This window comes from Oryctolagus cuniculus, chromosome 9 (assembly GCF_051225735.1).
Source record: "Oryctolagus cuniculus isolate XC-2025 breed Fujian yellow rabbit chromosome 9, ASM5122573v1, whole genome shotgun sequence".
Taxonomy (NCBI): Eukaryota; Metazoa; Chordata; class Mammalia; order Lagomorpha; family Leporidae; genus Oryctolagus; species Oryctolagus cuniculus.
In genome coordinates, this window is record NC_142875.1 from 83,327,636 (window position 1) to 83,351,394 (window position 23,759).

Genomic DNA, 23,759 nt, shown 5'->3' on the forward strand with positions numbered 1-23,759 from the left:
TTTTTGAAATTCATGTACAAAGGAAGGGTCTTTAAAAGTTCATGGAAAATGCATGTTGTAGAAAAACCTATGCATGGATTTCTAAATCTTTTTGCACCAAAATAAACTTCTCTTTTGATTTCATTTTTCTACAAACATTTGAAGAACTCTTGTATTTCTCCTCCGTGAAGCTCAGTTTTCTCCACCTGTGATGTGGAGATTGCCTGATTCATAGGGAATTAAAGGGGGTTGACCAAGGCACTTCGAGAACAACGCCCATGTCCTTGCTGCGAAGGCTGAGGGCATTTGATGAAGCTGAAGGGCCTGGCAGAGACTCTCCACAAATGGAGCTGTTACAACTCTTGCTAGGCAACTCTTCATCCTCGGTTCCCTCATGTTTTGAAAATGGGTACAATACCACCTGTCTCTTGGGGTCTCTGACATACAATATTAAAAGCACTCAGGAAAATTTCTGACGTATTAGAGGCGCCCAACAAATACTGCTCTATCTTGCTTAGATAAAATATTTTTTCTCCCAGTAAACTCACAAGTTTTTTGGGTTTTAGTGTGTTTGAAATTTCTCGATTTTACTCTTGAATCCTTTTTATTTTTTTAAAATATTTATTTATTTCAAAGGCAGAGTTACAAAGAGGCAGAGACAGAGACAGGGAGAGACAGAGAGAGAGGTCTTCCATCCACTGGTTCACTCCCCAAATGGCTGCAATAGCTGGAGCTGGGCGGATCACAAGGCAGGAGCCTGAAGCTTTTTCTGGGTTTCCCATGTGGGTCCAGGGGCCCAAGGACCTGGACATCTTCTGCTTTCCCAGGCCACAGCAGAGAGCTGGATGGGAAGTGGTACAGCTGGGACTTGAACCAGTGCTCATATGGGATGCGGGCACTGCAGGTGGCGGCTTTACCCGCTACGCCATGATGCTGGCCCCTTGAATTCTTTTTGTTTGATATGAGGAAAGAAGTGACAAATCCAACAAAAAGGAAGAATGAAGCTGAAATTTGGAGAAATTGGCTGAAAGAACATGTTTTTAGCTCATGTGGCTTTGTTTGCACAATTGCCTTTCTCTTTTCTAAGAATAACTTTGGCAGAACTATCTAGGGGTGGGAGTGGCAGCACAGTGGGGTAAACCATTGTTTGGAATGCATCAGAGTGCTTGGGACTGAATCCCATCTCTGCTTCCTGTCCAGCTTCCTGCTAATGCAAACCCTGGGAAGCAGCAATTTTGGCTCAAGTGTTTGGGTCCCTGAAATACATGTGAGAGACCTAGATTCGGTTCCTGGCTCCTGGCTTCAGCCTGGCTCAGCCCTGTCTGTTGAGGGCATTTGGGGAGGGAACCAGCTGATGGAAGAGCTCTCTCTCTCTCTCTCTTTCTCTGTCTCTTTCTACTCTCTGGCACTCTTCCTTTAAATAAATAGGAATAAAGAAAAAAATTTAAAAGAATAATGGTCCACATGGTTTTCAAATATGTTCCCCCTTCACCAATGCCGTGTAAGGAAGAGTGCTGTGTTTTCATTTTCTCAACCTTCAACAAGAGCCAGGATGGTTCTTTCCTGGAGGCTTGTGGAATATTCACGTATCGTATCTCACTTTTATAATTTTTGCAACATGAACGATAAGCCATTGGCTATGGCTGTCTTTGCATTTTTGGAGCAGAACAAGGGTTTTGCAGAACCATCAATCACACAACTTGAGCCATAACTGCTGCTGCAAACAGGGTTTTAAATTAGTTCTGCTGGCTGAAAGGTGACTATCACATTCTTGGCCAGTGACTTTATTTTTTTGTTTCAATGGCAATGAAAATTAACCTTTAGAAGGAAATGCCACTGCTTCTTCTCCAAAGATTTGAAAAACTCTGAGACACTCCCAGACAGAGCTTCATAGAATGATCTTTGTTATGGGTAGCAAGGGTAGGATAGGAAAATAAACTCAATGTGTGTGCAGGGAAGAATGGCCTTGGCACGTCCTGGAGTCCAGTAGTTGCCGTTTCTAACTGCTGCCCTCCAGGGTCACTCTCGGTCACTCCAGGGCCAAGAGCATTGCTTCGGCACAATTTTACGTATTGGATGTGCACACCTTATCTCTGAACTTAGATCATGAGCCCCTGGAGGATGGTACCAGGCATCCTAATGCACTGGTTCCCTCTTCACATCTCCCACAGGCTTATGCCCGTGGGAGCAGCTCGAAGGTATTTGTTGACTGAATGAGTCACTGGAGGTTTCCTTGGCTAAGAAATTACCACATGCCTAAAGCAGGACATCTTAATCTGGGGCTCATGACTCTCAAAGGATTTGCTAGTTGGGTCTTGGAAAATACAACTCCTTAATTTTATGCAAAAATGCTCAACTCCTTGTATTTCCTGCAGCAGGGCTCCACAGCAGATGGGTGTCTGTAGACTGCTGCTTGGAAAGGAAGAGCCTAGGCTTTGGAGGTGGGAGAGAAGTGGTTGCAAGGAAGTCCACTTGGCTCCAGGTTCCAGCTGATTTTCCAATGCAGCACAGCCAGCAATGGAACATCTAAATCCTCCACTTGTTCCCCATGTGTGTTTATGGAATGCTTTAGGACTTGGAGGTAGAGAGATGTGATGACAGCCCCGAGCTCACCCCCAGCATTGTACCAGATACAGAACAGGTGTTCATCAGTGTATTTTTAATAAATAAATGAATGACTGAACCCATGATCATGTTAGCAGCAGAGAGAGAGAGAGAGAGAGAGAGAGAGAGAGAGATAGCCTTGAAGACATGGAACCAGGGCAGAAAAATGATAAGGATGAGGTGGAGAGTGGGGAGGTATTTGCAATTCAACATACTGTACACAGTAAGGCAGGCCTAGGGGGCCTAGGGGACTGTGGATCACCAGAGAGGGCATACAAGATGAGAATGGTGTAAAGTCTGATGACATGAAGAGGAATGTGGTACCAAGGAGGAGGGAGGGGATGTGGGAGCTGGACTGGAGGAGCGGGCTGCTGGTGGGGTGCAAGAAGCCTATGGCAAGTGAGAATAGAATGAAGAGGGGTTCAAGTAAGAGCTGAGGTGAGCATCTGGCCTAGCAGTTAAGACACTGTGTTGAGACACCAGCATCCTATATTGGGATGCGTCTGATTCCAGCTTCCCGCTCATGTGCACCTTGGGAGGCAGCAGGTGATGGCTCAGATACTGGGCACCCTGCCACCCATATGGGAGACCCAGATTGAGTTCTTGGCTCTTGGCTTTTGTCTGGCCCATCCCTGGCTGTTGCAGGCATTTGGGAAATGAACCAGCAGATGGGAAATCTCTGTCTGTCAGTGTGTCTCTCAAATAAATAAAGATGAATAAATACATTTTTAAAAAAGTAACAGCAACATCCAAGATGCTCTTGGAGGTACAGAGCATGTTTCAGGTTGCAGTGGATGAATGGGGCTTCTCAGGTGGTAGGCTGGCCAGTAAGATGGACTTTGATGGACAGGTACCCAGGGAGTGGCTGGGCTAACTGAACTCTTAAGCTCCCATTCAGCTTTGGGAATCTCCACTTGACAAGTCAACCACGAAGCCAAGCACATCCCTTCTAACTGGGGGAGTGTCCAGGATGAGGCTCCTTCAGCTGATCTGCCAGCAAGGGTTGGTGCAAAGTGGCCATTGGGCCTGCCCCTCACCTACCTTCTCTGTGGTCCAGGCCCTCTGAGGGGCTGGGACCATTCAACTTGCCTGATGTGGCCTGAGATGACATTGCAAATGACAATCTCCCCATCATAACTGGAGGTGGCAAGGAGAAAGGGTGGGCATTGGGCCATACACAGGATGTCTTTCTGGTGCCCGTGGTTCTGAGAGAGAGAGAGAAAGAGAGAAAGAGAGAAAGAGAGAAAGAGAGAAAGAGAGAGAGAGAGAGAGAGAGAGAGAGAGAGAATGGGGCAGAGTTAAGAAATCACATCCCAGAGCACACACAGCTAACTTTCCTTCACCTGATGCAGGGGTGGGGTGGGCTGCCCACATTCACTGTCCACCTGGAAGTCCCCATCCTTCTATGTAGGGTCTGTCCCAGCCAGAGAGGGGTGGAATCTCGTTGGGTCAGTTTTCACCCTCTCTGGGGACCTTATCTTTCCCAGGAAACCCTTACTCCCAGCAGCTTCCTTGCTGTACCATGCTGCCGGCAGGCAGATGATTCACAAGGCGCCTCACTGGGGCTGCAGTGTTGATGGAAATGCGACAAAAGGACCCGAGCACTGGCCAAGGTTACTTCCAGCAGCCGAAGGCGTAACCCTCCGAGTAGGGTGTACCATGACTCAGTTGCTATGGGACACCCATCTGCCCCACACTGGGGCTTACATGTGCCGGTAGAGGGGGACGGCATGTGCTTCTCCTTGAAAGGAGTGGTTTTGGATGTGCCGTGCTATGGTTTGGGTGTGGTCCGCACCCCCCCCCCCCCAGGTTCTATCTAGTGAAATTTGACCCCCATCATGAGGTATTAAAAGGGAAGAAACTTAACCTGAATCTGATGCCTAAAGATGGAGCATCTGGGGATGTGATTCGGATCAGATAAGATCATGAGGGTGGGGTTTCCATGACTGGCTCCTGACTGCTTTATAAGCAGAGGGAGAGAGACACAGTGCCAAATGCCACGCACCCTGTCATTCACCAGCGCATGCTCTGCACCTCCTCAGGACTCTGTCAGCACAAAGGGCATCAGCAGAGGCAGCTCCCAGCCCCTGTGCCTTCAGAACAGGGCACCTACATAAACCTCTTTTTATTTAATTTATTTTTTCTATTTAAGGTGAACAAATGTCATGTATTTCATATGTACAGGTTTGGGAACATGGTGATACTTTCCACCCTACCCTCCCTCCCACCCATGCTCCCACACTTCCTCCTCCTTCCCCTCTTATTCCTTCTCTTTATTTTTACAATGACCTACTTTCAGTTTACTTTATACTCATAAGATTAACCCTACATTAAGTAAAGAGTTCAACAAATAGTAAGAAGAAAAAGCAATGTTCCTCAACAGTAGAGACAGGGGCTGTAAACAATCATCAAATCTCAAAATGTCTATTTCACTCCTATTCATTATGTTTTTGGTACTCTATTTAGTTAACACAGATTAGGGAAAACATATGGAATCTGTCTTTTGCAGACTGGCTTATTTCACTAACTATAATGATTCCCAGTTTCATCCATTTTGTTGCAAAAGACGACAGGATCTCATTATTTTTTATGGCTGAATAATACTACACACACACACACCATAATTTCTTTATCCAGGCATCAGTTGATGGACATCTGGGTTGATTCCATATCTTAGTTATTATGATAACCATGGAGGTACAGATAGCTCTTTTGTTAATTGACTTCATTTCCCTTAGGTAAATTCCCAGGAGTGGGATTTCTGGTCACATGGTAGACCTATTTTCAGCTTTCTGAGGTATCTCCATGCTGGCTTCTACAATAGCTTACTAGTTTACATTCCAACCAACAGTGGATTACAAACCTCTTTTTGTAAAGTAGCTCACCTCAGGTATTTTGTTATAGTATCAAAGAGTTGGCCATACATAGACACTTAGGAAAGGTAAGACACCAAAATGGATTTTGGAAGACCAGTGCTGCTGAGTGCACAGTGTCCCTGGACATGACCCTGTCAACATTCTCCTCGGGAGGCAGTTACTGTGGGAAGAGCATGGACTTCTCTTGTCCCTGGAATGATATTTTTTCTCCCCCTCCCTGGCATACTTGCCACAGAATGTCCCCTGAGGACCCATCGACAATTGCTTCCTATACCTCTTCTGCTTAAACACAAAGATGTGGCAAAGAGGAAGTCAAAGGCCACCTCCTTCCTACAATTCTGTGCTTCCAGGCTCCCATCCCAGCATACTTTGCAGGTTGTGAATGTTTAGGTCTGGGGTCCTCCTTCCATAGCTGCTTTCTTAAGGAGTGGGGTTTACATATCCATTATGAATTGAATGTGTGCATCCACCCCGCCAGATTTATTTATGTGCCTAAGCTTTAAGACCCCAGCATGATGACATTTGGAGAAGGGGTCTCCTAGCCGTAACTAGGGTTTGCTGAGGTTATAAGATGGGGCTACCACAGCAGGATCAATGCCCCCATAAGGAGTCACGCCAGAGGCTTGCTCTCTCTCAGCCACGAGAGGTCGCATGAGAAGGCGGCCATGTGCAAGCCAGGAGGAGAGCCCTCACCAGAACTCATGTATGCTGGCATCCAGATCTCAGACTTCCAGCCTCCAGGACTGTGAGAAATACACTTCGTTGTTTGAGCCTCCCAGTCTGTGGCATTCTGTGAAGGCAGCCTGAGCTGGCCCAGACAGTTTTTTGGCATGGCTTTCAATTCCTAAGAGAATTTTCCAATGCTTTTCTTTCCTGTGCTCAACACCCTCAAACTTTCCAAAGTCCTTCCAAACAACGTGCTTTCTGTGTAATTAGGCTTCTTTCGTGTTTAATCCTTTCCCCTGGTTAGACTGCTTTCCCTTCTGTTAAAACCCTAGCCAGCTTTTATATCCTGTGTGATGTTAGAACAAAGTCAGTGAGTGCTGCCTCTGCGCCTCTCCATTATTGTGAGTGTCTTTAGATTGGCTGTCACATTCAGGATTTAGTATTTTCTCAGGTTTGCATCTCCTCATCAGGCTGTGAGATCCTGGAGGCCAGGGGTATCATTTTATTCATGTTTCTAGTTCTGCATTGTACTCCTAAGGACAGCACTGAACACCAGGGCTCGATGCATCGTGTGAATGGATGGAACACTGCCTGAATAGGTAGCTCATTGACTCACGCTCGGCTTTCTCCCTGGGGCATTTTCTGTATATGTTTGTTCTTTCACTCGGCATTCACCAAACTGCAAGCTCCATGAAAGCAGGGACCACAAGGCAGGTGCTCATTGATGGATCTCTAGTCAACAACACACACTTGGTCCGCAACAGGCATCTACCAGATGCTGGTTGAAAAAAAAAGTATTTGGGGCAGGTTAAAACCCTGGCCTGAAGCACCGGCATCCTATATGGGCACTGGTTCGAGTCCCAGCTGTTTCTCCTCCGATCCAGCTCTCTGCTGTGGCCTGGGAAAGCAGTAGAAGATGGCCCAGGTCCTTGGGCCCCTGCACCCATGTGGGAGACTCAGAAGAAGCTCCTGGCTCCTGGCTTCAGATCAGCACAGCTTTGGCAGTTGCGGCCATCTGCGGAGTGAGCCAGCGGATGGAAGTCCTCTCTCTGTCTCTTCCTCTCTCTGTAACTCTGTCTTTCAAATAAATAAAATAAATCTTTTTAAAAAATATAAAGAAAGAGTATTTACTGGGCCACTACTAAAAAACAGGCACAGGCCGGCGCCGCGGCTCACTAGGCTAATCCTCCGCCTTGCGGCGCCGGCACACCGGGTTCTAGTCTCGGTCGGGGCGTCGGATTCTGTCCCGGTTGCCCCTCTTCCAGGCCAGCTCTCTGCTGTGGCCCGGGAGTGCAGTGGAGGATGGCCCAAGTGCTTGGGCCCTGCACCCCATGGGAGGCCAGGAGAAGTACCTGGCTCCTGCCATCGGATTAGCGCAGTGCGCCGGCTGCGGCGGCCGTTGGAGGGTGAACCAACGGCAAAGGAAGACCTTTCTCTCTGTCTCTCTCTCTCACTGTCCACTCTGCCTGTCAAAAAACAAACAAACAAACAAACAAAAAAACAGGCACAGGGCTAAGTCCCAAGAATTCCACAATATCTGGGGCCAGCATTGTGGCATAGTGAGTAAAGCCACCGCCTGTAGTGCCAGCATCCCATATGGACACTGGTTCAAGTCCCGGCTGCTCCACTTCCAATACAACTCTCTAGTATGGCTTGGGAAAGCAATAAAAGATGGCCCAAGTCCTTGGGGCTCTGCACCCACATGGGAGACCCGGGGGAAGCTCCAGACTCCTGGCTTCTGATTGGCACAGCTCCGACTGTTGTGGCCGACTGTTGTGGCACAGCTCCAACTGTTGGAGAGTGAACCAGCGGATGGAAGACCTCTCTCTCTCTGCCTCTCCTTCTCTCCCTGTGTAACTCTGATTTTCTAATAAAATAAATAAATCTTAAATAAGTAATTATAAAAAATAGAATTCAACAAGATCTGTCTTCATAGAATTTGTATTCTAGTGACTTGTGCCTTTTGGAATACTTACAGGGTCCATGAAGTAGAGAAAGTGGCAGACGATTGGGAATGGTGACCTTACTTTCTTGATATGTGTCATATTGGCTTGGCATCCAGATGATTTTGAGGGCACTGATTCAGGCCCAGGGAGCTGTAGAAAGCCTGAGCACTGGTAAGTCCTAATAAGACTCAGAAGCAGTCTCATGGCTGCGGGCCCTAACAAGACACAGGGCAGCAGTACTGTCACCTCCTGGACTCTCTGGCTGCCTAAGAATTGCACAGTGAATTCACACCAAGCAAGAGCAGGAGATGGGTGCTTTCTTGAGGAAAATGACACACAGCCCATCCCCGAGCTGCCTTTCCTGCACGATGGGACTCCCAGCTGGACTTGGGAAGAGCTGCATGGACTTGACCCTCTGGCCTCACATCCCAGCCTGAACATGTAGGGGAAGTGACTGCTGGGAGCTCAGTGCTGCCGGCTGTGCCAGACTCCGTCACAATGCTGCCACAGCCAGGACTGCTGATGGCTGTGCCCGCCTGAATAGGTCCAGAACTCGGGAGAGCCTCTGGAGCGCAGGAGACATCCATGTGTGCCACTGTGTGGGCTGAGAGTCAAACAGTGAACCGGGCCTCACCAGGTCGCCTTGCCAGTTGGTTGTGGCTCCCAGAAGTGATGCAAGTCACATGGTGAGTCCTGCATTCAAAGCCAGGAGGGGACATTGTACAAGGGATGAATGAGCTGCCAACACACTCCCAACTTCAGAGAGAGGGCACTGGCATATTTTCTAACCCTACCCCCCACCGCACCAGCCATGCAGATTTTTGAAATGTCAAAGCAAATTCCCCTAATGCCAGTGGGAATAAAAAGCAATCCGCTTCTGATGTGTGGGTGATTGCATTGCAGCAAATCATATGTCAGCTGACAAGCTCTGTTCCACGGGCTGCATAGCCTCACCCTCATAATAAGACCCACAGCTCTCACATGCGCTAAAACCAAAGCCGTCAGCCCAGGGACCTATAACTCTAAAGGACAAGTTCAACGCCGAGACTTCCCAGGTAGTCTTCTCTCAAATGAGTCGAAGGATGCAAGGCTTAGGCTGTGAAATGAATGAAGAATTTACAAGGTTTGAAGCCGTTTGGAAATCTCCGTGACCATCCAGCATAGCAAGCAGGAGAAATAAAACGCACTACATGTCAATGTCAGACTTGGGTTCCAACACTTTCAACTCCCCCTGTCTATTCATCCCTTTCCCCGTCTCTAATCATTCACACACGGAGAATTTTCTTTAGGTAGAGCTCTTTACAGATGGCATTTCATTCCCTCTCTCTATTTACAAAGAGACCAGGATATACAGACAAGACAGGAGGAAGAGGGGAGGAAGGGAAGGCTGGGCGATGGCAGGTGATGAAGGAGAAGTGAGATGTCGCTGGGAGATCCTGCACCTGGGGAGAGGGCACCACAGCCTGCCCGTCTCAAGGGTAAGGCAAGCGGGCAATGCAGAAGAGGCCAGGGGAAGAGCTGCAGGTGTCCCCAGGCTGCCCCCTCTGGCCATGATAGCTTTTCTAGCTGGTGTTTTTTCCCATGGAAGGAAACCAGAACAAAGGAACCATGAAGCAAGTGAGGTAAAAAGAAAAGAAATAAGGAAGGAAGGAAAGAGGAGGAAGAAAGGAAGGGACCGAACATCTTTTGTCTATGTCACAGCTTGACTTGTGCCAGATAGTAGAGGCAGACAGAATTTTCCCAAATCTATTTTTAAAAGGAAAAGGGGGAGTACTTTGAAATATAATCATGTTACTTACAAAGTACACATTTATTCTTCTGTCCCATCCAACAGCTATGATACACCCAGAACAACAGCAGAGGTTCATGTTGATACTTGAGCTTCTCATCCAGTTAACTTTTATATGGAATCAACACTGTGGTTCAGTTGTGCCATATGAGAGAACAAGAATATAATCTCTTCTGCTTCCTCTGAAGAACAAGATAAAGTGGGATTTGGTAACTTAAAGTCAGGCTTTCAGAGGGTGCTTCAAGCATCAGGCAACAGGACCAGGGCATCCCATGGTTCTCAAGGCCGGCAGTGGTCACTTGTTGCTGGTGACTCCCCAGGGACCACTGATGTGCTGAGCATGGCTGGGCCACAGGGTGAAGGCACCAATAGACACTGACCAGCACCTGCTTTCACCCTTCCGGTGTGCAGGAGGGAATTTTCCTGGCTTCTGTTCTTTGACTTATGGTGGCCAAATTCAATCACTCCTGGCTCTGATTCCATTCTTAATAAAGCATTTGGTGGGGATGATACTAGTGGAGGTGGCCAAGGCAGAGAGGAGGAGCTGAGCTCATGAGCCCTCCCCTAAGACCTTGCCTCATCCACCCAAACCCCCTCCCCACTTTAGTGCTGTGGAAAATTACTATTTCTGCAAAGCTGCCACCCAGAACTGGCACCAGCCCCAAATAGCCAACATGGCTGCTGGCTGTGTCCTTCCCCACCCCGAATGACCTGTTATTACCTATTACGATGCCATTATAATAAAATTACCATGATGATTCATCTACTCCCATCATGCATCTGATGCCATGACACTTCCAAAAAATGGCCAGAAAATGAGCAGTGCTCAAACCTGCCCCCGAACATCTTCCCCTGCGAATCTTCAATTAAACCTTGTCCCAGACACTGCCCTCTGTGTCTCCGGATCATATAAAGGGATGGCCTGGACCTGCTCACTGGAGTGGCTCACTCTCCAGCATGCCTGCACTCCCTCTCTAGTGTGTAGGTTCTGCTTGCAAATGAATCTTCTTCCATGTACTTTGCTTGCGTCTCCTGTATCAGACAGGAACCTGGCCCCAACTATTCAAACACAGGGAGAGATCCAGTGCTTTTTTTTTTTTTTATTTGACAGGTAGAGTTACAGACAGTGAGAGAGACAGAGAGAAAGATCTTCCTTCTGCTGGTTCACCCGCCAAATGGCCGCTACAGCTGGAACTGCGCTGATCTGAAGGCAGGAGCCAGATGCTTCCTCCGGGTCTCCCATGCGGGTGCAGGGCCCAGGCATTTGGGCCATCCTCCACTCACTCCCAGGCCACAGAAGAGAGCTGGACTGGAAGAGAAGCAGCCAGGACTAGAACCTGGAGCCCATATGGGATGCCGGCGCCACAGGCCAAGTGAGCCACAGCCCTGGCCCCGATCCAGTGCTTTCTAGTGCTACTTCTAAACAATTGTCAACATGTGTAGAGAATTGCTCCAAAATTCTAGAGGAATCTAGTTGCCTAAATCACCACCAGGGAGCAATGGGATCCTTGGGAATGCCTTGGCACGGTTTCTTCTGGAAGATTCGCTTCATTGTTTAAGCATCTTCTTCCAGGACAAACTTTGTATCAACCCTTCTGGTACCCAAGCTGAACACAACTCACTTATTTTGGTTCACCTCCATGTAGGTGCAATCACGGACTTCACTTGTTTTTCACTTGGAAATATAATAATATCTTTTATTGCCGGCGCCGCGGCTCACTAGGCTAATCCTCCGCCTGCGGCGCCAGCACACTGGGTTCTAGTCCTGGTCGGGGCGCCGGATTCTGTCCCGGTTGCCCCTCTTCCAGGCCAACTCTCTGCTGTGGCCCGGGAGTGCAGTGGAGGATGGCCCAAGTGCTTGGGCCCTGCACCCCATGGGAGATCAGGAGAAGCACCTGGCTCCTGCTATTGGATCAGCACGGTGCGCCAGCCGTGGCGGCCATTGGAGGGTGAACCAACGGCAAAGGAAGACCTTTCTCTCTGTCTCTCTCTCTCACTGTCCACTCTGCCTGTCAAAAAAATGAAAATTAAAAAAAATATCTTTTATTAAACATTTTTCTTTATTGATTCTTAAATCAGCTTACACACATTGATGTAATCCAACTGATGACTGGGCAAAACTTGAGGGCATTTCCCTCATTATTCACAGGAATTTTTTTTTGACGGGCAGAGTGGACAGTGAGAGAGAGAGAGAGAGAGAGAGAAAGGTCTTCCTTTACCGTTGGTTGGTTCACCCTCCAATGGCCGCTGTAGCCGGCGCGCTGCGGCCGGCGCACCGCTTTGATCCAAAGCCAGGAGCCAGGTGCTTCTCCTGGTTTTCCATGGGGGTGCAGGGCCCAAGCACTTGGGCCATCCTCCATTGCGCTCCTGGGCTACAGCAGAGAGCTGGCCTGGAAGAGGGGCAACTGGGACAGAATCCGGCATCCGGACCGGGACTAGAACCCAGTGTGCTGGCGCCACAGGCAGAGGATTAGCCTATTGAGCTGTGGCACCAGCCAGGAATTTTTTTTTTTTTTAAGATTTATTTATTTACTTGAAAGTCAGAGTTACACAGAGAGAAGGAGAGGCAGAGAGAGAGAGAGAGAGAGAGACAGAGACAGAGAGAGAGAGGGGGGTTTTCCATCCTCTGGTTGGTTCACTCTTCAATTGGCTGCAAGGGCCAGAGCTGAGCCAATCTGAAGCCAGGAGCTTCTTCTGGGTCTCCCACGTGGGCGCAGGAGCCTAAGGACCTGGACCATCTTCCACTGCCTTCCCAGGCCACAGCAGAGAGCTGGATTAGAAATGGAGCAGCCAGGTCTTGAACCGGTGCCCATACAGGATGTCAGCACTGCAAACGGTGGCTTTACCCACTAAGCCACAGCGCTGGCCCCCAATCCACAGGAATTTTTTCATGGACCCCATGGATATTAAAATCCCTGGATGCTCAAGTCCCTTAAAAGAAATGGCATAGTATTTTTATAGAACCTACACAACCCTCCTGCATATTTTAAATCAGCTCTAGATTACTTAGAATACCTAATACAAGTGGGTGCTGTGTAAATAGTTGTTCTGCTATATTGTTTAGAGAACAATGACAAGAAAAAAAAGTCTTACATGTTCAGTACCGATGAACACTGCTTGCAACCCCAGGATCCCATGTTGGAACACGGATCCAAGTCTTGGCTGGTCCACTTCTGATCCAACTCTGTGCCGACGTGCCTGGGAAAGCAGTGAAAGATGGCCCAAGTACTAGGGCCCCTGCAACCCATACACGAGACCCGGATAGAATTCCTGGCTCCTGGCTTCAGGCTGGCCCAGCCCCTGTTGGCTGTTGTGGCCACTTTGGGAGTAACCAGTGAATGGAAGATATCTTTCTTTTTCTACCTCCTCTTCTCTCGCTGTCACTCTGCCTTTCAAATAAAATACAATAAATCCCTTAAAAAAGAAAAAAGTCTTTTTGATTAGCAGTTGTTTGGGTCCACAGGTGAGAAGCGTGTTGGTAAGGGCGGCCTACCTGTTTTTGAGGTTAGGTGGCTCTCAGGCCGTTAAAGTACTATTGACACTGACACCCTCAGTCCCCTGGGATGCTGATGCTGCCCTTGCTCTCCTGTGGGAAGAAGCTCGCATTCTCCTGGCCAGACCCTAATAGGCCACGATACTGGTTGATTGTTTGGATCAGTGAATGATCGTGTGCAGGTCCAAGGCAGAGCCAGGAATCCCAAGCTCAAGCTTGAATGTCTCTCAAGCTTCTGGTTCATCCCTTTGGTCTCTGACTTTGTTTCTCCTTCTCTGATAGCTGGAGAGTGTTTGCGTCTTGTCTTCCTTGTAGGAGTTTCACATGCTGGAATTAGGACATTTTTAGCAAGAATAGACAACAGGAGAAAAAAAAATGTGGTAAGCAGCTTGTGGAGGGAAACACACCATCAGGGGAAGACACTTACTTTAGGTTTGCTGCACATGTGATGTGCAGATGTTTAGAAAAGTGAATGTCTTCTTCTTCTTTTTTTTTAAAAGATCTATTTAAGGCCAGCGCCGCGGCTCACTAGGCTAATCCCCCGCCTTGCGGCGCCGGCACACCGGGTTCTAGTCCCGGTCGGGGTGCCGGATTCTGTCCCGGTTGCCCCTCTTCCAGGCCAGCTCTCTGCTGTGGCCAGGGAGTGCAGTGGAGGATGGCCCAAGTCCTTGGGCCCTGCACCCCATGGGAGACCAGGAGAAGCACCTGGCTCCTGCAAAAAAAAAAATCTATTTATTTATTTATTTATTTGAAAGTCAGAGTTACACAGGGAGAGAAGGAGAGGCAGAGAGAGAGAGAGAGAGGTCTTCCATCTGCTGGTTCACTCTTCAATTGGCCACAACAGCTAGAGCTGCGCCAATCCAAAGCCAGGAGCCAGGAGCTTCTTCTGGGTCTCCCATGTGAGTGCAGTGGCCCAAGGATTTGGGCTATATTCTACTGCTTTCCCAGGCCATAGCAGAGAGTTGGATTGGAAGTAGAGCAGCTGGGACTTGAACTGGTGCCCATATGGGAAGCTGGCGCTGCAGGTGGCAGCTTTACCCACTACGCTACAGCGCTGATCCCAAGTCAGTGTCTTAAGAAAGCAGGTATACACCCAAACAGAAAGAAGAAAAGTGTCAGGGGCAGGTGGGGGCACACAGGTTTACGTGAAGCGCATGCCTCTTACGTACAAGTTTAGAGTCATTTAAGTAGAGTGAAATGCCAGGGAGAAAGGATGTGAGGTTGTTACGCACTTCCTAAGTCCTCTCTCTTTTGGATTCTTGGACATGTACTGCAAATGCCTCACCTTGCATCACTGTTTTCTGGAACCCCTTAGAAGGAAGTGACTTGCTGTGCTTCAGGGTGTGCAGGTAGCGCCCGTTGTAACTCCATATTCTCAGACAGCCGTCCCTGCCTAGGAAACAGAGTCCCCTTAGGGTAGCGTGCCAGGGGTCACCCCACCAGTCAGGGATAAGGCGCATGCCTTCTTCCACTGGAGTCCAAGGTCAGACAAGCGATCCCAGCATCGCTGTGAGCCCCAATAAATTCAGACAACTCTCTTCCTGTTTCAAGAGCTCACACTGTCACCATCAGCGGCAGGAAGTTGGAAAAAAAAATGCATATAGAGGTACTGGCTAGCAAATGAAAGCGAGTTTGCATTGAGGTCTAGTGTCCTAGATACTAAAGATAAAAGTACCCTGAAAGTATTTGTACTTGCCATACAAGTTGGCTTCCCCAAGGGCACTGGGTTGCTAAGGCTGTCACGAAAAAATACCAGATTGGGTGGCTTAACCGACTGATGTTTATTGTTGCCAGTCTAGAGGCTGGCAAGATGTAGGTGCTGGCAGGGTTTCCCTTCTTCCAAGGTCTCTCTCCTTGGCTTATAGAAGGCTGTCTTCCTGCTGGGTCTCCATGCAGCCTCTCCCCTGTGTGCGCGCGCACACACACACACACACACACACACACACTTGATCTTGCTCTGCGTCCTTATCTTGCCTTACAAAGACAGCAACCAATCAGATTGGATCATGGCTCACCCTGAGGGCCTCATTTTAATGTAATCACCTCTGTGTAGCTCCTGACTCCAAACCACAATCTGAGATACTGGTGGTTAGGTTCCTGGTGGATATAAATTTTCAGACATGCAGAAGTCTGGAAGATTTCAGAACCACAGGGTGCAAATCTGACCGTCTAGGTTCAGGTGCAGGTTAAATTTTGAGCAGCAAAGTCTGTTCACCATGAGAGCAAAGGTGAGTGGGAAGGCCGATTTGCTTCTTGGGAGGCTGTATTATCTACGCCCTCAGCCTGCTGATCTCATTCTGATAAGCCCCAATTCACGGTTATTTCTTTGAGTTCCATCCCTCTTGCAACTTTTGAAGGAGACTCCTCTGGAAGGGAGTCAACTGGCACCTTCCAGGACTGGTTGGGGTAAGCGCCAAACCCAGAAGGGCTTCCTCTGGGTCAGGCTTCCAGGAGCCTGCACCCAAAGTCCTCCACCGTGGATCTCCAGGAGGCAGTGCCAGCGGGGGAGGAGAAATCATGAGGGAACAGCATCCTTTCTCAGAACTGTTTAGCATTCCTTTTCATCTGCCACTTTGCAAAAGGGGGAGCCCCATCGATTGTTGTGAATTTCAAGTCCCTGCAAACAGACTTTCGGTGGCAGGCACTTTTCCCTCTTGTCCACGCCAGGGTTCCTAGGGGTGTCTAATCTTCAGGAGCATTCTTCTGTTCTCAGTAACACTCCAGGAGCCTCTTGGCAGCCCTGTCAATCATTTGCAGATATCCAAAGTTCTACAGGGGTTTGCAATGCGGTTGAGGACCAGATTTGAATTAAATACCTCCTGGCTGGCAGTGAGGCACTGGGTGGGAAGCAACATTATGCTCTTAACACTGTGTATATGAGATACGTGAAACTTGTTTCCCTTATATAACAATTTTTTTAAAAGAAAGCATAATCCAGAGCTGGAGTGTAGGCTGCGCCATCAGCCCAGGAGCCACTGTGAAGGGAGGCCTGCTTTGTCCCAAGCTGTCTTTCAAGGCTCAGGTCTCCAGTTTAGTATCTAAAAAGACACACCTTTGTTTCTTCAAAACAAACAATCAAACAAAAGCAAAAGCTGTTTACTGCTACTGGTAAGGGAAGTAAAAAAGATTGAAGTCATAAAAATAACTTTCCATATGACTTCAGTGTTGCATTCATAGACTCAAGAAAAGCTGAAAGGTGCTATTTATACAGTTTCAGGTGCGCCTCACTCGCATTTTGTAGGAGGGATTGCATAATATCTCCTTTAAGAACTTTATGGGCCCAAGCTGTTCTTCCCCTTGGGGACTCCATCAATCAAATTAAAATGCAAGCATATCCCAAATTAAAAACAATTTTGATATTGTTTTAACATTTTTTATTTACTTTTATTTGAAAGGGAGAAAGAGAGAGAGAGAGAGAGAGAGAGATAATCTTCCATTCTTCCATCTGCCGATTCACGCCCTAAATGCTTGCAATAGCAGGGCTGGGCCAGGATCCCAGAAGTCAATCCAGATCTCCCATGTGTGAGCCATTACCTTCTGCCTCCAGTAGACCACATGAGCAGGAAGCTAGAATGGAAAGCAGAGCTGGGACTTGAACCCTGGCATTCTGATAGGAGATGTTGGTATCTATTTTTTTTAAGATTTATTTGTTTATTTGAAGAATAGCATTACAGAAAGGCAAAGGCAGAGAGAGAGAGATGTCTTCTATCCACTGGTTCCCCAAATTGCCACAACGGCCGGAACTGGGTCAATCCGAAGCCAGGAGCCAGGAGCTTCTTTTGGGTCTCCCACATAGGTGCAGGGGCCTAAGGACTTGGGCCATCTTCTACTGCTTTCCCATGCCATAGCAGAGAACTGGATGGGAATTGGAATAGCCAGGACTTGAACCAGTGCCCATATGCCCATATGGGATGCTACCACTGCAGGTAGTGGATTTACCCACTGTGTCACAGCACTGGCCCCAGGAACGGTGGGTAGGTATCTTAAGTGTAGAATCAATTAGTGTGCTGATTTTAAAATAATTTAATTTATAATCTTAAGCCATTGGTGAAATTTTATTTATGCTATTCTTTTTTAAATGAGCTGATTTTTCAAAAAAGATTTATTTAACTTATTATTTGAAAGGCAGAATTTTATGTAGAGAGAAGGAGAGACACAGTTCACTCCTCAAATGGCCACAATGGCTGGAGCTGGGCTAGGCTGAAGCCAGCCTGGAACTCCACCTGGGTCTCCCACATGGGTTCCTGGGCCCAAGGACTTGAGCCATCTTCCACTGCTTTTCAGGATGCATTATCAGGGAGCTGGATCGGAATTGGAACAGCTGGGACTCAAACTGGCACTCATAGGGGCTGCAGCATCATAGTTGGTGGCCTAACCCACTGCGCCACAACGCCAGCCCCTATTTATGTTACCCTTGTACAGTAAACTTCCTTTTTATGTATAACTATTTACATTTAAAGGAAAGTTGATATGTAACATGTTGTAAACATTTAACTGGATGTTTATTACTTTCATTGTATGGTTTTCAAACATTTTTAGAGATGATGGAAGTTGGTAGTCCTTAGCACTTCTGGGTGTGTGATCAAGTGGAATTTGGGACAGTGGTACTCATAAAGTTGAGCTTCATGAAAATCTTGGGCTATATTTTCTCTTCCATAAATGTTAGGAGTGCAATGTGGTTTAGATGCTATGGATTGTGGCCGAGGGCATAATGATATCATAAACACTTCCCACATCAGCCTATCTGCAAAGGGAGCCAATAGTGAACTCAGTAATTTAATCCAATCCTTATTAGAGAGTTTGAGAGCAGCTCATCTTCCACAATAGCTGTGGGAGTATTTCTATCTCAGCTCAGCATCTGTGTACCACCTCCTGGAGGCGAGCTGTGCTTCTCAGAAGTAATGTACTGGGGGGGCGGGGCAGTGTCACAGAGTCAGAAGCCCAAGTGCTAACGAGGCCGTTCATTCAGCTTGCATGGGCTGGGAAGGAATCTCGGAATGTTTCTTAGAGGGGTTGAAATCTGAGCTGGGCATTGAAGAAGGAGGATTTTTTTTTTTTTTTTTTGGACAGGCAGAGTGGACAGTGAGAGAGAGAGACAGAGAGAAAGGTCTTCCTTTTGCCATTGGTTCACCCTCCAATGGCCGCCACGGTCAGCGCGCTGTGGCCGGTGCACCACGCCGATCCAAAGGCAGGAGGCAGGTACTTATCCTGGTCTCCCATGGGGTGCAGGGAGGATTTTGACAGAGCAGGAGGGAGAGGAGGGAGAACCATGGGTGCCATGATTCCCGGCCTCAAGTGGCAGAATTGTTGTGCAACACTGGTTTTGGGATGGTTGCTATAGCCTCAAGCCTTGATGGGAGGTGCTAACTGCACATATAACTGCAGCTACGCAGCAGGGGTGAGTCAGGTAGGGAAGAGAGGTTCATGGAGGAGATGGGACTTGAGTTGGATCTTGAAGGATGGCTCAGGGATATGTAGGACAAGAAGAGGCACATAGGGAAGTTCCAGGGTGGAGATCGGGAAGAAGTTGGACAGAGCCCTGGGCAGGATGAGTAGGATACAGAGGAGATCAGAAAGTTGGCCTGATGGTGTCTGAGATTCTGATAAACTCAGAGGACAAATTCTTCCTTATGCACAGGAACCTCCAAAATGCAATTCACTTGAGCCTTCTTTAAGATGGATTGTGAATGAGTCATTGTGAAAAAAAACAAAACAAAACCTTTCTTTGGCCAGTAGACTGAATAATCCAAGTTTGAAATCTTTCCCATGTTCACAGTGATCAGCAATCCCGGGAGCAAGAAGACCGTGGAGTCTCGCTGAGGAGCAGCTGGAATGCGTGTGAGTGAGAAAGAGACATGCCCAGGCTGGCGTGGGATGCACCCAGGTCCTGCAGAGCCCAAAGACCAGCGAGCCAGGCGCTGGCAGGGAGCAGGAGGGAAGGTGTGGCCACATGCCCGGCTACTCGCTTCCAGAGCGGGGGCTGAAGCCAGTGACTCAGAAAATAACCCATCAATGCAAGGAGATTCCAGGGCATGACAACGTCGTGAGTGTAGCTGGGGTGTGGCCTCCCATGAGCGCAAGGACAGAAGAACATGTACCACGGGGTGTGTGTGCATACCCTATTCACGAGCACTAATTGTGACCTCCTGTGGCCAACACCATGTCACCCATAAAGGACACAGACAAGATGGTTCCCAGGAGCCCCTGTGTGCTGAGGAAGTGGAAAAGGCTGGGTCCCCTCAGAGTGGATTAGAATCAGGCTTCAGGGTCCGCTATGTGGCCTAGGGGGTAAAGCCGCTGCCTGCAGTGCAGCGTCTCACATAGGCACTGGTTCGAGTCCCAGCTGCTCCACTTCCGATCCAGCTCTCTGCTATGGCCTGGGAAAGCAGTGGAAGATGGCCCAAGTCCTTAAGCCCCTGCACCCGTGTGGGAGACCTGGATGAAACTCCTGGCTCCTGATCAGCACAGCTCTGGCCATTGTGGCCATCTGGGGAGTGAACCAGCAGATGGAAGACCTCTCTCTCTCTGTGTGCCTCTGCCTCTCTGTGTAACTCTGACTCTCAAATAAGTAAATAAATCTTAAAAAAACAAAAGGAATCACAGGCTGCTAGGCTGTAGTAATCATTCTGCATGATACAAGGAATCACAGGGCCATGGGTGAACTCTAAGCTTTTTCATCCAACTTTCTTGGAAGACCATCCAAACAACGCCTGCTCACGGGTAGATACACCTGCTCCTCCTCTTCTTTACTGTTAGGGACACAATGTCCCCAGGACACACTGCTCAGCTCCAGGGGAGGGCAGAGAGCAGGAGTAGCAGCTGACCGTGTGCCCCAAGGCTGGGTTGTACCTGCAGCATCTCACGGGCTCTTGGAGGGAAAGCACCAGCTGAGGCTTCCGGGCAGATCTCGCTCATAAAAAACAGACAGAAAGGGCAGCAGAGCTGACTCCAAGTTCAAATTCTTCCCATGTTCACAGTGATCAGTAATCCTGGGATTACTCCCTCCAAAGGGAGGCACCTCCTGGTCTGCTACAGAACAGTCATTGAGGGTGGGCTTTGGGGACAAGCGATGAGGCTGGGAGTTAGGGGCAAGTCCCCAACTGCTCAAAACCCCAATCTTGTTGGTTGCAAAGTAGGGATGATATCCACTTCGAAAGGATTTTTGGAGGACTCAGTGAGACCCCATGGACAACGGCGTCAGCCCCTCACACACCGTGTGTCATGGGGGAGCTGAGAGCCCGCGTCCGCTCTAGGGATGGAGGAGCGTGGCTTTATGAGGTCTCAGACTGTGCCTTCCCCACTTCCCCGACAAAACATTAACAAACACAAGCCATCAGCCCACAGTGAGTCCTGTGTTCTGCAAGGCAGCACTGCTGGCTCCCGGTGGGGACACGTTGAGCCCCTGTGGGTGCCCGGGTGCCCCTGAGATCACAGGACCTTGTCCCAGGAGGCGCCTTCAAGGGCTTGGCACTCGGAACGGACTGTCCACGGGGTGCGCCTCCTTCTCTGCAGAAAGGAATCCCTCGTGGAGTTTCTGTGAGGAGTGAGTGGAGAAGGGGGTTGGGATGCTGGAGGAGCATAGCATACAGGATGTGTTTGATGCAGAATGTTGGTTCGGAGCCAGCACCGTGGCCTCTCGTGACTGCCCCTCCCCTGCGTAGCCCACAGCTCAGAAGGGCCCATGACAGAGCCGAGGCTTCACACTCCGTGCAATTCCTGACGTGGGAAGAACCCTTTCGTTTTTTCTTTTAACATTTGATTTATTTACTTTTTTTAAAGAAGAATTATTTATTTTATTTGAAAATCAGAGTTAAAGAGAGAGAAGGAGAGAGACAGTCTTCCATCCTCTGGTTCACTCCCCAAATGGCTGCAATTGGCAGAGCTGTGGCGATCTGAAGCCAGGAGCCAGATACTTCTTCCAGGTCTCCCACGTGGGTGCAGGAGCCCAAGGACTTGGGTCATCTTCTACTGCTTTCCCAGGCCATAGCAGAGAGCTGGATTGGAAGTGGAGCAGCTGGGACTTGAACCAGTGCCCATATGGGATGCCGTCACTGCAGGCGGTGGCTTTACCTGCTATACCACAGCGCTGGCCCCATAATTTATTTATTTTTAAAAAATTTGATTTATTTGAAAGGGAGAGTTACAGGGAAGGGGCATGTGTGTGTGTGTGAAAGAGAGAGAGAGAGAGAGAGAGAGAGAGAGAGAAACAGATCTTATATAAGCTGGTTCACCCCCCAAATGGCTGCAATGGCCAGGGCTGGGCCAGGCTGGAACCAGGAGCCCAGAACTCCATCCAGGTCTCCCACGGGGGTGGCACGGGTTCAATTACTTAGGCCATCTTCTGCTGCTTTCCCAGGAGCATTCGCGGGGAACTGGATCCGACACAAAACAGCCAGAACATGAACTAGCACTCCAGTATGGATGCTGGCATTGCAAGCAGCAGCTTAACTCATTGCTCCACAATGCTGGCTCCAGACAGAAGCTTTTTCAAGGAACATCAGGATTTGGCAAAAGAGCATTTAAGACTTTTCCCTGGATGGTCCCTGGGCTTCAGGAAACCAAGATGGAGGCTGGCTGGGCAGAAGGAGGCCGTGGGAGCCCAGCATGGAAGAGCAGGTGCTGGCTGTAGAGCATCGTTTCCGGTTGCTGGGAGGAAGGTGTGGGGAGCAACTCAGACTAGACTAAGTTACTGGAATTAAGACTTATTCTATGCATCTGCTCTCCCACAATATGGCGCTGGGAGAGGAGGAAACAGCTTCTACACAGCTGCCTCCAGTTCAACCAATAAGCAGCAGGACCTGCTCCTGATTGGAGGAGAGCAGCGTACTCGGCGTGTGGGTAGCAGAGTTGGGATTGGCGGAAGAGGACTATAAAGGAGGAGAGAGACAACATTCACCAGGAACATCTAAGGGGAACATCTATCTGAAGGAACACCTGTGCAGCCCCCGAGAGAGCCGGCCGGCGGTGTGCCGCTCCCCCGTGGAAGTGGGGAATGTGGCAGGGGGAACCGCCCTTCCACGGAGGTGGAAGGGTCGGTAGCCAACCCGGGAAGAACCAGCAGCAAACCCGGGGAGGGCCGAGCAGACAGAAGAACAACGCAGGGTCCTGTGTCGTTCCTCCACGAAGACGGGGAGCGACAGAAGGAGTTGAGCTCTCCAGCTCAGGGATGAGGTCACACACTCCCTGTGACAGAGCAGGGGTGGGGGCTGGTATCTGGCACAGAGGTGTTGGCACTGTGTTTGCCATGCCATGGAATTTCTGTCACTTTACGCCACAAAAAAAAAAAAAAAAAATCAGTCACACAGGCTGTTTGTTCCACACAAGGCTGTCACTTAGAACAAACAGCAGTTTGATTGACTGGTGCTTCCGGCTCTCGGCTAGCTGCTTTGGCAGCTGAGTCTGGCTGCGACAATGATTGGGTACTTGCTCTGCACAGGCTCTCCTGATGCATGCAAGCCCGCTTCACGGCCTCAGTGAGCTGCCTGGGGCAGGGGCACAGTCACAGGTTGGAACCTCACACTGGGGACTTCTCCATGGGCTTCTGGTGTGTGAAACAGGGTCACTTTCTGGGCCCGGAGCTGTAGCGTAGCGGGTAAAGCCACCTCCTGCAGTGCTGACACCTCATATGGGCACTGGTTCAAGTCCCAGCTGCTCCACTTCCAATCTAGCTCTCTGCTATGGCCTGAGAAAGCAGTAGAAGATGGCCCAAGTCCTTGGGCCCCTGCACCCATGTGGGAGATCCAGAAGAAGCTCCTGGCTCCTGGCATAACTCTGACTTTCAAATAAATAAAAAAAAAATAGGGTCACTTTTCCATAAAGTTAATTTCTAAAATTATTTGAAAGGCAGAGAGGGAGAGAAAGAGAAACTCTTCCATCTGCTATCTCACTCTCCAAACTCCTGCAACAGCTAGGCCTGGGCTACGGTGAAATCAGGAGCTAGAGACTCAATCCAAGTCTTCCACAAGCGTGGGAGGAACCCAAGTATTTGAACCATCACCTGCTGCTTCTCGGGTGTTGCATTACAGGAAACTGAATATATAGTGGAAGCAGGACTTGAACCCAGGCACTCATGGGATGTGGGCATCCCAAGCATCAGCTTAACTGCTGCATCAAACACCCACCTCCATAAAGTTCATTTTAAAAAAAATTATTTTGGGCCGGTGCTGCGGCTCACTAGGCTAATCCTCCGCCTAGCGGCGCCGGCACACCGGGTTCTAGTCCCGGTCAGGGCGCCCGATTCTGTCCCGGTTGCCCCTCTTCCAGGCCAGCTCTCTGCTGTGGCCAGGGAGTGCAGTGGAGGATGGCCCAGGTGCTTGGGCCCTGCACCCCATGGGAGACCAGGAAAAGCACCTGGCTCCTGCCATCGGATCAGCACGGTGCGCCGGCCGCAGCGCACTGGCCGCGGC

At 49.1% G+C, this 23,759-nt stretch overlaps 1 pseudogene; it reads right to left on the minus strand.

Moving 5' to 3' along the window:
• Positions 1-23,759, minus strand: part of LOC108178795 (cilia- and flagella-associated protein 337-like) — a 58,542-nt pseudogene that overhangs the window by 9,751 nt on the left and 25,032 nt on the right.